This window comes from Myxine glutinosa, chromosome 9 (assembly GCF_964187855.1).
Source record: "Myxine glutinosa chromosome 9, kmMyxGlut1.1, whole genome shotgun sequence".
NCBI lineage: Eukaryota > Metazoa > Chordata > Myxini > Myxiniformes > Myxinidae > Myxine > Myxine glutinosa.
The window spans coordinates 100,194,996-100,210,635 of NC_136269.1; the positions used below are offsets into that span (position 1 = coordinate 100,194,996).

The 15,640-nt window shown below is 52.4% G+C and overlaps 1 protein-coding gene across 1 annotated transcript in view; it reads left to right on the forward strand.

The window, feature by feature from the left end:
• Positions 1-2,501: 2,501 nt before the first annotated feature.
• LOC137435183 (uncharacterized) overlaps positions 2,502-15,640 on the forward strand; it is a 48,510-nt gene continuing 35,371 nt past the window's right edge. Inside the window, exon 1 of the mRNA XM_068128735.2 lies at positions 2,502-2,555. The gene's annotated coding sequence lies outside the window, so the exon portion shown is untranslated. The remainder of the gene's footprint in view (positions 2,556-15,640) is intronic.

Here is a 15,640-nt window from a genome sequence, read left to right on the forward strand (position 1 = left end):
GGGCACCGTGTCACCAGGCACGGAGCCGTCCCCCTGCCGGCCAAGGGGAAGGCGGTGAAGGGGTTTCCGCGCCCCCGCACGATCAGAGGGCTGCAGGAGTTCCTGGGCATGGTGAACTTTTACCATCGGTTCCTGCCCCGTATCGCCCAGCTCCTGCGCCCCCTGCACGAAGCTCTCCGAGGTAAGCCGGGCAAAGGCGACGTTACCTGGACCGAGCAGATGGACACGGCGTTCACGGGCGCGAAGCTCGCCTTGGCTAACGCCACCATGCTCGCGCACCCGGCGCCCGATGCACCGATCGCCCTCACCACCGACGCCTCGGACTACGCGGTGGGCGCGGTGCACGAGCAATGGGTGCGTGGAGCTTGGCAACCACTGGCGTTCTTTAGCCGGCAGCTTCGCCCGCCGGAACGCCGTTACAGTACCTTCGACCGCGAGTTGCTCGGGCTTCACTTGGCGGTCAGGCACTTCCGCCATCTGCTCGAGGGCCGTGCGTTCACGGCCTTCGTCGACCACAAGCCGCTGATCTTCGCGATGGGCAAGGTCACCGAGCCGTGGTCGGCCCGGCAGCAGCGTCACCTCTCGGCCGTGTCCGAGTACACGACGGACATCCGGCACGTCGCGGGGAAGGACAACCCGGTGGCGGATTGCCTTTCCCGGGCCGTCGCCCACGCAGTCCACCTCGGCATCGACTATGCCCGGATGGCAGCGGACCAGGCCGCTGACCCCGACGTCCAGGCCTTGCGGACCGCCGTCACGGGCCTCCGTGTCACCGAGGTGCCGTTCGACGGCGCAGGCGCGGCCCTCTTGTGCGACGTCTCCCTCGGGCGTCCTCGCCCCATCGTGCCCGCGGGCTGGCAGCGCCAGGTGTTTGACGCCATCCACGGCCTGTCCCACCCGGGCGTGAGGGCCTCCCAAAGGTTGATCGCCGACAAGTTCGTCTGGCATGGCCTCCGGAAGGCCGTCCGCGGCTGGGCCAGGACGTGCCTCGCGTGCCAGCGCGCCAAGGTGCACCGGCACACCCAGGCCCCGTTGGCCCCGTTCACGGTGCCGGAACGCCGGTTTGACCACGTCCACGTGGACCTGGTGGGACCTCTGCCCCCCTCGCGGGGTTTCACCCATGTCTTCACCATGGTGGACCGCACCACCCGGTGGCCGGAGGCCGTGCCCTTGGCGTCGACGACGGCGGCGGATGTCGCGCAGGCTTTCATCGCCACCTGGGTCGCCCGGTTCGGCGCCCCCTCAGACATCTCGTCCGACCGCGGCCCCCAGTTCACCTCGGAGCTCTGGGGGGCGGTCGCGCAGGGGCTCGGGGTCCGGCTGCACCGAACCACGGCATACCACCCCCAGGCTAACGGCCTGTGTGAGCGATTTCACCGCTCATTGAAGGCCGCGCTCCGGGCCACCCTCCGCGACGGCGGCTGGGTCGACAGGCTCCCCTGGGTCCTGCTGGGCCTCCGGACGGCGCCCAAGGAGGACCTGCGCGCATCCGCGGCGGAGTTGGTCTTCGGGCAACCGCTGCGGGTGCCGGGCGAGTTCCTCCCCGACTCCACGGCACCATGGTCCGCGCCACAGCAGCGCTCCGCTCTGCAAGAGACCGCCCAGAGGTTCGCCCCGGTGCCAACGGCATGCCACGGGCACCCACCGACGCACGTCGCCCCGGAGCTTCGCACGGCGGAGTACGTCTTTGTCCGCCACGATGCCCACCGGACACCACTGCGGCCCCCGTACGACGGGCCTTTCCGCGTGCTGGAGACCGGGGCGAAGCACTTCACCCTGGACATCGGCGGTACTCCTGACCGCGTTTCTGTAGACCGCCTCAAGTCGGCCCACCTCGACGTGGACCATCCACCGCCAGTGGCCCGACCCCCGCGTCGGGGCCGCCCCCCTGCGGGCGGACCCCCGGCACCGCCCAGCCCCGCCGCCACGCCGCCCCCCGGTCCTGCTGCCGGAGGCATTCCAGATGGCATCCCTGCATCCCAGACGCCGCCAGGGGGCGCTTCGGCCGGGTCATCCGTTTGCCCCGCAAACTGACCCTTCAGGTGCGCGGGGATTCTGGGGGGGCGCGTGTGGCGGACACGAAAGCACTGACGCGGTGACATCACCCCGCACACCAAGTGGGGATGGGCCACGCCAGGGAGAGAGGCGTGGCCTCACGATATACGCGGAGTGCGCAGCCCTGAGCAGCTTAGTGCTGCAGTTTGAGTACTTTGAATAAAGACTCTTTTATGAACCGCGTTGTCCGCTTGCTCTTTGCGTAAGCATTAGCGTGCGCAGCATCGCGCTTTAACACAATCAATACTTAAGAGCAATATGGCGTCTTTACTTTGGGTATTTCGAGTGTTTCAAACCGTTACTGTTTCATGTTGACATATTGTTGTGGAGGAAGGAAATCGATGATTGGGAGGACAAAGTTTACGTCGACCCGCACAAATCAACGTCATTCCGCACTATGCGACGTCATTCCGCACAAGAAACACGTTGTCCCGCACAAATCACATCGCAGTTATGCGCATGCGCCAGCTGTTCGTGATCTGGTGATCGAGAGACGAGAGGTGTGTTTGGGTCCTTTCAAAGAAGTGGGGATTTAGAGGAAACACCGAAACTGATCGTTTTTGTTTTGCAAATTGTTTGTTTGCTTTGTACGTGGACTGTTGCTGGTTATGTTTGGATTATATCGATGTGCGCGTTTTCCACATTGCTTCAGTTTACCGACGTGCGAGTTCAGTTTTCTGTACGAACATCCGACTTTAATGTAAGATTATTTTAAAATGTTCTCGATTTTATCTTTCCGTTTCGTTCACGGACAAACGTGGTTTTGTTTCACCTTTCGGGAAACTTCTGTACAGTGTACTGGCCTTTGGCCTATCGAGTCTAGGTTTGTTGTCAGGGTAGTGTACAGTCCTTTGGCCTGTCTAGTCTCGGTTTGTTGTCAGGGTAGTGTACAGTCCTTTGGCCTGTCTAGTCGAGGTTTGTTGTCAGGGTAGTGTACAGTCCTTTGGCCTATCTAGTCTCGGTTTGTTGTCAGGGTAGTGTACAGTCCTTTGGCCTATCTAGTCTAGGTTTGTTGTCAGGGTAGTGTACAGTCCATTGGCCTGTCTAGTCTAGGTTTGTTGTCAGGGTAGTGTACAGTCCTTTGGCCTGTCTAGTCTAGGTTTGTTGTCAGGGTAGTGTACAGTCTTTTGGCCTGTCTCGTCTCGGTTTGTTGTCAGGATCGTGTACAGTCCTTTGGCCTATCTAGTCTCGGTTTGTTGTCAGGGTAGTGTACAGTCCTTTGGCCTGTCTAGTCTAGGTTTGTTGTCAGGGTAGTGTACAGTCCTTTGGCCTGTCTAGTCTAGGTTTGTTGTTAGGGTAGTGTACAGTCCTTTGGCCTATCTAGTCTAGGTTTGTTGTCAGGGTATTGTACAGTCCTTTGGCCTATCTAGTCTAGGTTTGTTGTCCGTGTAGTGTACAGTCCTTTGGCCTATCTAGTCTAGGTTTGTTGTTTCGGGTAGTGTACAGTCCTTTGGCCTATCTAGTCTCGGTTTGTTGTCAGGGTAGTGTACAGTCCTTTGGCCTATCTAGTCTAGGTTTGTTGTCAGGGTAGTGTACAGTCATTTGGCCTATCTAGTCTGGGTTTGTTGTCAGGGTAGTGTATAGTCCTTTGGCCTATCTAGTCTAGGTTTGTTGTCAGGGTAGTGTACAGTCCTTTGGCCTATCTAGTCTAGGTTTGTTGTCAGGGTAGAGTACAGTCCTTTGGCCTATCTAGTCTAGGTTTGTTGTCAGGGTAGTGTACAGTCCTTTGGCCTATCTAGTCTAGGTTTGTTGTCAGGGTAGTGTATAGTCCTTTGGCCTATCTAGTCTCGGTTTGTTTTCCGCCCCCATGCATCTACAGGTTGTCATCCTTGTGCTGAAGTAGGTAGACCCATCGATGAGTATTCCGCCCGTCAAAGAGGACGTTGAGATGAGTGTCTCGTCCACTTGCATTTGCATCAGACATCAATCACTTGGTGGACGTTAAACGTCTCATGGTATCTTTCGCCAAGAGGAGGCGACCTTTTACTTTTAGTTTTCCAACCTTGGTGGCGAAATCGGTCGACCTGGAGCATCTGTTCTCAGTTTGCGAGGTCGGCGTTTCACATCCTTGTAACTGTCGCATGTAATCCGCTTAGTCGTCTATTTATAACGTACGCACTAGTTGTGGGGATTGGTTTGAGCGGAGGTTGGGAGGGTTGTCAGATTTTTCAAGTTGCCAGTTTGTATTGGTCAGTTCAGGTATGGGAGCATGCGCTGGAGCAGATGAGGTGTAATTGTGTGCGTAATAAATAGATGAGGCAGTGTGTGTGTGTGTGTTGGTGTGTTTGTGCGTGCATGTGTGAAAGAAGCTTGTAACCGTGCATTGATCACATGCAACACAAACACAATAGAAGACAGGGTATTTCAGTGAGCCCTGAACACAACATACCAATGACTAAAATAAGAATTTGTGAGCTGCTTCCTTACTTAACGCTCATTTTATATACCTATTACTACTTGGTCAGTTGGACCAAATTTTCATTGGTCTTCGCCGCCTTGTAACACATCGGCCTCCCGTATTGCTGGAGCATTAAATTACCTTTCACCAAGTCCAGATACACTTGTGCCAGGGTGTGGATAATACGTTCATTATTATTCTTGCCGAATGATACTATTATTATTAGCTCGCCTGCAACGAAGTTCCGGGGAGCTTATGCGACGGCGCGTCCTTCCGTCCGTCCGTCAGTCTGTCAACACTTGCAACTTCTTCTCCCAAACCGCTGATGGGATTGTGACCAAACTTGGCACAAATTATATTTGTTATGTTGTGACTAAAGTTTGTTCACGGCATGAAAAAAAATGGTGTCTAAGGGGGTCTACTGGTGGTCAAATTGGATCCACGTTTGACCCCTCCCCACACCCTCCCCTCCCCTCCCCTCTCCCGCCCCAATAGGAATTTGCTATTTCCTCTGAAACTACTACACGCACTGTTTCGATGAAACTTGACCACAACCTTCATCACCCTTGATGTACCAATGTCAAGAAAATCAATTTATTCCCTAAAATTTATTCCCACCAGTAGACCCCCAAATTTTTGGGAAAACCACATTTCCAAGCTGGCCTCCAAAGCCATTCGCCAACTGGGCATCCTCCGTCGTGCGAAGTCCTTCCTCGGCACACCTGAGCTCCTCACCACATACAAGGCTTTCATCCGCAGCTCAATGGAATACTGCTCTCCCCTCTGGGCTGGTGCTCCTGCCTCACACCTAGCTCGGCTACACGCTGTTGAAACCAAAGCGTTCAGAATCATTGGAATCTCCCGTGATGAAGCTAACTCCGAGGGCCTTTCACTCACTCACCGCAGACAGGTAGGTGGTCTTTCTGTCTTCCACCGACTCCTCTCCGGCCTTGCTCCTCCAGCTCTCTCTGGGCTCTGTCCCCCAAATATTCCTAAAGGTCGCACAAGATCTGCCTGCAACCCTCTTATGGTTAAACTGCCAAAATCAAGACTCTCTGCTCACCTTCACTCTTTCATTCCTCTTTTCTCCCACCTCTGGAACAAACTCCCCCACTCCCTTCAATCGCACTCCTCCCTCCAGGTCTTTAAAACAGCTGTTCACCACCATCTCTTATCTTCCCCCATCCAAAACCTTGATCTGTTCTACCCCCCGCTAATTTCACCCCAAATTCTCTTTTTTGAAATACCAACTTCTTTCCTGGAAGTCCTTGGTGTCCTTGTGTTTTTCTTCTCCCACCCCCCCCCCCCCCCCACTTCCCACGCCGCCTCCCCCCCCCCCCCAAGTCCTCTCCCTCCCACACATTCCCGATGTCCCTCACAAATGTTGTGTTTATGTGCTTCCCCATCTTGTCTACCGCTCCCCTTTTTATACACTTTGTTTGTTTGTCTGTTTGATTTGTTTGTGTGATAAATGTTGGCTCTTTCACGAGCCTCGATTATGTATACAAAAAAAAAAAAGATGAATTGCAAAAGATGATAGCAATAGAGCCTGTGATTGATGCTGTGAAGAGAACAGGTTGAGATGGTTTGGTCATGTGTTGAGGAAGGATGAAAGTGACGTGGAGAAGAGGGATGGAAATGAATGTAGAAGGAAGTCAAGGATGGGGAAGACCGAGAAAGACTTGGATGAAGATGGTGGAAGAAGAAATGCGGGCAAGGGGGTTAACAAGGGGAGATGTAGAAAATAGGGCAAGATGGAGAGGATTGTCATGGGGCCCGCAAGGCTAACCCCCGCTCTAGCAGGGAAAATGGCCTTAAAATGCCGTTGTTGTTGTATGCTCCCGCACTCACTAATAGTCATCTATGTCGGACAACTCCAACGTTGTGTCATCATTTAACTCATCATCAGCCTCCTCACACCCCTCCATTTTGCCAGGCAGGGTTTTGCCCATGGAGAGAAGGGATGTGGTTGGAGGAATAGCTTCAGGAGGCGGAGGGGGAGGCAATGGTTGACTGCTGTGGTACGGCCATACTGTTAATTCTGTGGTCAGCGATTTGAGACAGGGGGGTCATCCAAGGTCCTCCAAGACTGAAAATCGGTTTTGAGTGGGGAAGGATTTTTTTAGGGCTTGGTGGATAGGGATTAAAATGAGGATTTGAAGGGACAGTTTGAAAGTTTCCAGCGAAGAGTTTCTGAGTTGGTTATTTTTAGGGATTTTTGAGAGGGGTGCTGGTCGGGCAGTGATCATGAGGGACGGGTTTTCATTCGCTGTTTCAGCTATAGTGGGAAGGTTAGGCTCTGTCATCGTAGTAGGAATGATATCAGATTCTAATGAGGTTGAGCTGTGGTTTTCTACTAGGGGTGGGGGGGCCCATATATATGGGTGGTGGTAATTGTCCCCCGTCGCACCGCGGAGCGAATGGGGGACTATGGTTTTCCCCTCCGTCTGTGCGGGCGTGCGTGCGTAAGCGAAGGACCGCATTCAAATTTGGTGTGTGGGTGCAACCCACGTCAAAATCCAAGATGGCCGCCGCCATGTATGTCTGAACCTTGTGAGCGGAATATCTTGAAAAATAAGCGAAGTACCAACTTCTGATCTGGTGTGTGGGTGTATCGATGCATAAGGGAGAAGGCTGTTGAAAATTGGGTCGCCACGTCAAAATCCAAGATGGCCGCCTCCATGTCTGTCTGAAACTTGTGAGCGGAATATCTTGAAAAATAGGCGAAGTACCAACTTCTGATCTGGTGTGTCGGTGCATCTCGGCATAAGGAAGAACGCTATTGAAAATTGGGTCGCCACGTCAAAATCCAAGATGGCCACCACCATATATATGTCTGAACCTTGTGAGCGAAATATCTTAAAATAAACGAACTACCAACTTCGAATCTGGTGTGTGGGTGTATCGACGCATAAGGGAGAAGGCTTTTGAAAATTGGGTCGCCACGTCAAAATCCAAGATGGCCGCCTTGCGTCTTCCACTTTGTCAACTCGCATCACTTCACCGACAGGGGACCTAGGCGTAACGCTTGTTTTTATTGTCAAGACGGGAGGGTTATAATCAGTTTCAGTAGTGGAAGGAACATAATTCATTTCCAAAGAGGTGGGGGAGGGTATGGGGGGAAGGTTGTGGACAGTGGGGGGAGAGGGATGGTTTGTGAGGTGGAGAAGGGGAGTGGTCGGTGAAGAGGGGAGAGCAGGGGTGGTGTTATCATTTGCAAGGGGTGGAGGATGTTCTTATTCCGGAACATTCTCTTTCTTCTGGGGACAGTCATGCTTAACATGCCCAAGGAATCCACAACCAAAGCATTTAAAAAAACATTTGGGAGAGACGAAAATCGTATTTTCAAATTCTTTGTGTTTGAGTTTAATCATAAGGTTCAAATCCTTTCGGGAGTTTTCCAGGAGCATGAAGGCTTGATGTCGAAAGGACACGACTTGCTTTAACTCATTATTGCGTCAAACGGGATCTTTGAAATGCGTGAAACTGACGAACCACAACGAGAAAGTTCTTCAATTAAGAACTCATCAGGGACAAAGGGAGGAGAATTTGAAATGATTACTTTGATCGCGGGGCTGTCAAGTGGTGACGCCATAATAAATAAATCAGGCTGAACGGTTAATCCCTGTTCTACAATTCGAGGAACATCGGTTTTGTCCAAAACAAAAATGTCAATTTGCTTATTCATTCTCGATGCAGCGATTACCTTGTCGTTCCCAACGATACAGCCAGCTGCAAGTACAATGTCTTTCACATTGACTCCACTTTCGGGAGGTACGCAGAAAGAAATATTTTTCAGCGTTAGGTTTCAAAGGCTGTAAAACAAAAGGACGCGGCGACCAAACTTTTGGCAGAGTTAGATTTTTTTCCTTCACGAATCGGAAGGTTTTAATTTTTTTTTATTAACAAAGGAGAAATGATTTATGAGGCTATGGCTAATATTGCCCAAAATATGAAAGAAGGTAAGGTTATTATTTAGCGAACGTTAAATAATCGGAGCATCACAGCACCTGATATAAACACAGCGAGATGAACGTGCTGAGAGCAAATACCCCTCATCTTCGTATATATACAGAGCCTGTCATGGCTTCGTCTATAAAGATCGTCACCAGGCCTCCACGTCCTTGCACGCGGAACTGTCCCACCGAGGAGAGCACTCCAGGCTCCATCGCCTCAGGCTTTCACATAGCCTCACGGGTCGCCAAGGGTCTCCATACCGCAGGGCGCCCAACCAGACACCACCGCCGACAGGCTCCAAATTTCCAGACACCACTGGCTGCCAGGGGCAAATATTGCAGAGGGGGCCGCAGTCACCACTCCTCCAGAGCTTGTTCCATACCCGCGAACACACACACCTTCCCCAACCACAAAATCCACAATAACATTTCCTCCCCCGCTGCCATCCAATTCTCAACCACATATTTCCATAAAAAGATGTCATACAAAGGTGCTGCCATGGCCTGCTTACATGTGAAATCCCCATTCACATTTCCAAACACATTTCAATAATAATCACTTCCACCTCCATTTCCATTCTCCCGACCACACAAAACACAAAACCTCTACACATACACAAACGCCACCCACAAGACACTTTGTGGCACACATTCCAATCCCCTCACCGGCCATGCCATCACTCTCACCCACCCCCCCCCATTCCAAATTCTCATGTTCCAATTTAAATAAGCAAGTACTGAGGCCTGGGACGATAAACATCAAGGCACCTTACCTTTACCTTGATGTGCAGGTAGTTGCAGGTTGGTCGGGTCCAAGAGTGCCCTACTCCATCCACCCTACTGAATCCCAAATTTGTCCCACGGGGCCTATCAATTTTTACAAAATTTCCTTGTTTTTTTCACTGTGCTGGAAATTATGTGGATCCGCCTCCTCTGGTGACTTTTACTGCACCACTACATTTGGCTGTGACAGCTCCGCCCCTCTACCGTGCAAGGGCCATCGGGATAAGCTGAGCAGCCGAAATGCCAACATGGCCAATGAGTGTCCATAAGGGTGCGACCCACCATCCATCCTTCAGCCGCCTGTGAGGAACACAGCTCCACTAGCCCCAGCTGGCCAATGTGGTGAGCACCTACTGCCAACTCTGCCATTCCCAAGGCCTCGGACCTGGGAGGCACAGTCACAGTGCGTGGCATCCCAACAGCCACGTCCCCATGCACCTCCACATCATCCCCCAGTCCGACCACATGCAGCCCCCAGTGCCCACCCACACTTGACGACGCCCAGGGTCTAGCAGGCAGCCATGCTTCACCAGGACACTCATCCCAGAAGAATCGGTCCACACACCTCGGACACCCATACCACCATGTTGACCCCCAGACTACCTAACCACATCCCGACAACCCTGTGTCCCAATATTGGCGCCATCGCCCCCGCAGCCAGTTGAAGGCTGTGTCCTGCTCGTCTATCAATTTTGTCCCAGCCTCCAACACTTTTGTCTAACACACCTGGATCAATCATGGTTCCAATCAATCATGGTCTTTTCAGTCATCTAGGTAATTTGGGTCTTTGGGTTCCACTGGGTCCTCAGGGTCTTTAAGGGTCTTTTTGGTGTTTTGGGTTGTTTGGTTCTGTGGGGGCATTAAGGGTCTTCTGGGTCTTTTCAAATTATTTTTTTGGGGTCTTTGGGATATTTTGGGTCTCTGGGGTTTTTTGGGGTCTTTTCCATCTTTGGGGTCTTTTGGGTCTTCTGGGTATTTAAGGGTCTTTGGGGTCATCAGGGTCTTTAGGGTATTTTGGGTCTTTGGGGAATTTTGCACCTTCAGGGCCTTTTGGGTTTTTGTTGTTTTTTGGGTCTTTAAGGGTTTTGCAGTCTTTGGAGTATTTTATCCTGGTTAATTATATATTGTTATATATATATTGTTACGGATCTCTACGTCGGCCTTTCCCCCTTAAGAAGGGGGGATTAATCCCCTTGTCCGCGACTGACCGACGTGAGTCCTGGGGGTCCCAACGCTCCTTCCGGTCGGGAGCAGCCAGGGTATTTGGTCTACAAAAAGTCCCAAGGACCTGAGTGCCACTCCTGACCATGAAGCAAGGGAGGGACTCCCGCTCGAACCCCGGTTTTAGATGGTCTAGTTGCCGAGCGGTTTTTAGCAACCCGAAGTTCGAGTCATTAGCATTCACTAACCCGATTCCGAAACGTTGGCCAAATCGTGCCACAGGTATTCAATTGGGAAAAGACAAGGACGAAACGGATGTAAAGGAAAGAAGGCAGAGTAAGGAGGAACAAATATAATTTATTACTAACTAATTATGTACAAGTCAAAAGTAACCAAGGAGAAGGAAGGTTACGAAAATAAAGACAGAAAGAGGGACGGACCAGAAGGACACAGTGCAATTTCTAGCTTATACAGACTTACTTATAACCCAGGACAGAACACACAAAACAAACTCACATACACAAAAGGATGAAAGGACAGGAATGGTTTGGGACGGCAGAGGAGGGTCCAGGTAGATGGTGGCTTCGAGGTCCGGCTTCAAGCGCGTGCTCCGATCCACGCTTTGGGGTCGAGGCGAAAACCCGGCAAACACAGCTCCGCTTCGTGTCTCACCGACCGGCAATAGGGCCTAGAGGGTCTCGGCCTATTGCCGCAATACAGGCACCCCCTCACGTCTCTCTCTTTCCTCAATCGTCTCTTCGTGCCGCCGTGGGGACGTCGCGTGCTTTCCCAGGACTCATCTGAGGTGGGGGGCGTCCCGCTGCGGGTTATATCGGCCACACCCTCTAACCGTTTCGAACCTCCCCGATCGCTCTCCTCGGCGCCCAGTGGCGCACAGTCCTCGGGTGGGAGACAAGGGGGGGGAGAAGACAGGTGAGTGAGGGGAAAGGTCACAAGGGTACACATCAACAAGGCAATGCAAGACGAGGTGCGTACGGAGAGCGAAGTGAGAAAGCTCGTCCCTACCGTACGTCACCCCTCCCCGTTACCTACTCCACCCACGTCTTCCCAATATTTCGCCTAATACTAAATTCGTCCCAAAAATCCCTCTAACCAAAATTTGCCATCACCCAATTTATCATCAATCCTCATAAGGAGGGAGAGATGGAACAACAAAGCACAATGTCACACCCACGTCATGATGCGTCTCACATTCCAAACATTTGCACCAAAATAATAAAAACAAACCATGGCATGGTGTGGAGTTTTGTCACCTCAGGTGAGTGGATGTAGATGGTGCGAGGAGATTCTTAATCCTAACTATCTTCTAAATGACATTAACTCGCTTTACACTACCCGGGGTCTTTCCCTGCCAATCCATTGGCCAACTTACTCTATGCGGTTTTAAGAACCAAATTCCCATTGACCAAACTGTGGTGCTTCATCAATTTGGGGTCTCACTCCCCCGATTCAACTCCCTGTGCCCTTGCACAATTTCAGGACTGGGTCGTGTGGCTCTCCCAGCAGGTCTACCCACCTGCACACCTCCACCACTGTAGTTGCCTCCGAGCTTACCTGCTCCTCACCCTAACCTATCTAACTTGGGAAGGCCCTCTGGCGCTCTCCCCACTCGGTGCCCTCTCTGGCACTGGGCTACCCGGGTCCGTCCTCCGGATCCTCGGGCCCCATCCACAACTACTCTACCGGCTCCCAGAGCCCACCTGCGGCCTCACCTGGCCGACATCCTAACAGTGGCGGAGTGCCCATTCAACCAACTACACGCCCAGCCATTTCCACGTCACTAATGCACCCATCCAAACACCATTCTTCCACCATGCACCACAGATGCCAATATCCAAGCACAACCTACTCCCTCTACCTCTACCTAACTCTTAAACTACCCTCCCCGGGTATTCGTGATAGGGGTCCACTTTTCCCCCATTCACACCTTCGCACCATCCACTCCACTCCACAGTTTTCACCATACTCACACCACAACCATCCATTCCACACTCCATATATTCCATACTCCATGTATTCCACACAACCATTCTCCATTCACCTGTAGTTGCACACCTGTGCAATCACTCCTACTGGTGCTTCCTGCACCCTCCTTCCTCCCTGGACCATTTGGTCAACACAATACACAATCACTATTACTCACTCATACACTGCTCCATACACCTGTTCAGTTGCACACCTGTGCAATCACAATTATTCCTCACTCACTTTTCACAATACACTTCTGATTCTCACACACACGGCATCATCTGACCTACCTGGTTTCCCTCTAAAACTCGCGCTTCCCCGTCGCCCCTTACATTATTGCGCTCCCTCGTCATTATCATCCACTCTACCCTCGCTATGGCCCCAACTACCTGTCCAATGTTGCTACCTAACCTTACCGTTCCCTATGGTCATCTTCTCTAGATCCCTATCATTTTATCCTAACCCTCCCGGGCTAGTTTTCACTGCCAAACCCCATAAACTATAGCTCCTTTGCCCCCTCGTGAGGGATGGCAAAGTTGCCATCCCCTCACATCGGGTATCTCCCACTATCAATTTGGCTCATCCAATTGCAACCAATCAAAAATTTTCCAATTACTGCCAATAATCAAATTTTGCTTTTCAAATTCACGACTGCTATCACCCTCACTCGTCTACTCACTTGAGCCTCTCGGTGCGCCAATTCATTTCCAAAGCTCGGCTTCGCAAAGCCGAGCAATGAATGCGGGTGGTTTGTTGCCGGCGGTTGGATCCGTCCGGCATTCGGTGCAGGGAAGGGTGCTTACCCGGGCCGAGATTCCACGCACCATCTCGGCACGGAGCCGTCCGATGGCCCGATCTCGCCCTGCCGGAAAGCCTCAACCACCAGGGTTCTGAACGCCATGACGACCCTTCCTACCGGGCCGCCCGTTCCGCTGAGCGGAGCACGGACGCGGCCGTTCGGAGCGCGGCCCGGCGTGGATCACGTACGGCGGTTCCTTCGAAACCGCCGTGGTTACGATCCCCGCTGGTTCTCGCGGCACACGAAGCCCGGCACGAACCGAGGGCTCGCTCCGGCTACAAGTCGATCTAACCGCTATCCCATTTAGCGTCGATGCTCCACTTGCATGCTCACACCCCGCGTTCCGTTCCTTGCTCACACATCCAGCTGTCTCTATGCTCTCCGTCATTGCACCTTCTCTTACACACCCAGGTACACTCATTTTGCTCACAGACTTTGTCACACACCTGACCACCGCACACCTTAGCACTCACTCATCGTTCGCACACCTCACCAACACACCTCTTCGCGCCCCCTCCTCGGTCACATCCTCTGCGACAACCACGGGTGTGCTCTCCTTCGCACACCCACTCACGTGCTCCACTACCAACTCCAGCGTGCATTCCCACACGCGCTCGACCATTCCAGGTGTGCAACCTTTCATTCCAGGTGTATCTCCTTCCATTCCAGGTGTGCATCCTCTCTCATCTGCTACAACCAACTCGTGCTCCGTGTCACTCGCACTACTCTCACCACCCCACTCGGTCGTGCATTCACCCTTACTCTCGACAGCGCACTCTGTACTCACGCACTCCTCTGTTACACACCTCTCTCGTGCACACTCTCCCGTTACGTCCTCCGTAACACTCACCACAGGTGTGCACTCTTTCGGTATATCCCCTGTAGCACTCATCACGCGCTTCCATGTGCTCCCCCGCACTTGCGCTACGACCAACTCGCTCTCGACAGCACACTCACTCCTCGGCGCGCACTTTTTCCTCACACACCCCATAGTCGGACATCCTCGCACACCTCCTCCTTCACACTCCGTACCTGTCGCACACCTTACCAGCGGCCTCTCACGAACACCCGGGTCTAAATCAACATCCAAGCCGACTGAGTCTCCCATCACCCCATATACATTTCCGAGTATATCGCCATTCACCTCGGCACCTCGTCGTCGCACCTCCGCCGCCACCTGCAAACTCTTTATTTGGTTAGTGAGCACATCATCATGATTTGAACACAGACCTTGTACCAATTCCATCACTTCCTCCTTTATCTCCCTCTTAGTTTCCCTCCGTCTCTTCTTAATTTCACTCACCTCCTCTTCCACTTCCTCTAATTTCTCCTTTACCTCCTTCATTTCCCGGTGCGTCTCCTCAATTTCGTCCTCTAAGGCCACCTTGACCGTTTCTATGTGCGTCCTCACCTCCCGGTCCTTTGTCTCCATTGCCTCCGTCACCTCGTCCAACCTCTTTGTCAATCCCTCATGTACCATCCGACATTCCCTCTTCGTTGCTATTAATTCATTTTTGATTTCTTTTTGTGTCGCTTTCAACCCTCCTAGTACCGCAGTGTTCTTTTCCACCTGCTCCACTAGTTCCTTTTGTCCCACCGTCAGCTGCTCTACTCCCCGTGTCAGGTCCTCTATGCCCCCCTGTAACCGAGCCGTATTATTCCTCACCTCTTTCTCCGTACGCTTCTCACCTCGCTTTACCTCCTCACGTACCCCCGAGACATCCTCGCCCACACCTCGTCTTATCTCCTCCCCCATCTCCTCCATTTCTTTAGTAGATGCCGCCCTCATCTGTTCCAATTCATTCCTCTGAGCATCCATTTTACCTTCCAACCCGATTTTCACCTCCTCTATCTGGTTCCCCATCTGTTTGATTTCCCGGGCAGATTGCTCCCCTATTTCCTGCAATTTGTCTTCCATCTTGTCTTCTAGCCCCGTTAACCCATTCTTCACCCCTTTTATCCCGTTGTCTAACCCCTCAAATTTACCCTCAAATTTCTTGTCTAAACCCTCAAATTTATTTCCCATATTGTTTAACCCGTCTCTTAATTGCTCACTAGTACCCCTCGCTTTGTCCCTCATTCTGCTTTCCATCCCTTCAATTTGGCTTCCCATTTGCTCACCCTGAGCCCTCGTCTCGTCCCTCTGCAGGTTGAGGGACGCCTGCATTTGCGCCATAAATTGCTCCATGAGGGCTTGCATTTGGACCACCCCCATTGGTGCAGCGGGCGCGGCTACCGCGCGCTCGTGCGAGGCGCCATTTTGTGCGCCTGAAACGTCGTGCGTGAGGGCGCCATTTTGTGCGCCTGAAACCCCCTCAACCACATCCTCATTTCTCTCCTCCTCCATTTCCTCCCTCTGGTCCTGGGTTACCCCTAACCCCTCTTCTAATTCCCCCACCAGCATCCTGTCGCCTTGACCATCCATGGCACGATTTTAAATTTGGGATTTTAAATGAAATTAAATTTTGGCCGCTCGAAATTTGAGCGCGCTATTCGCGC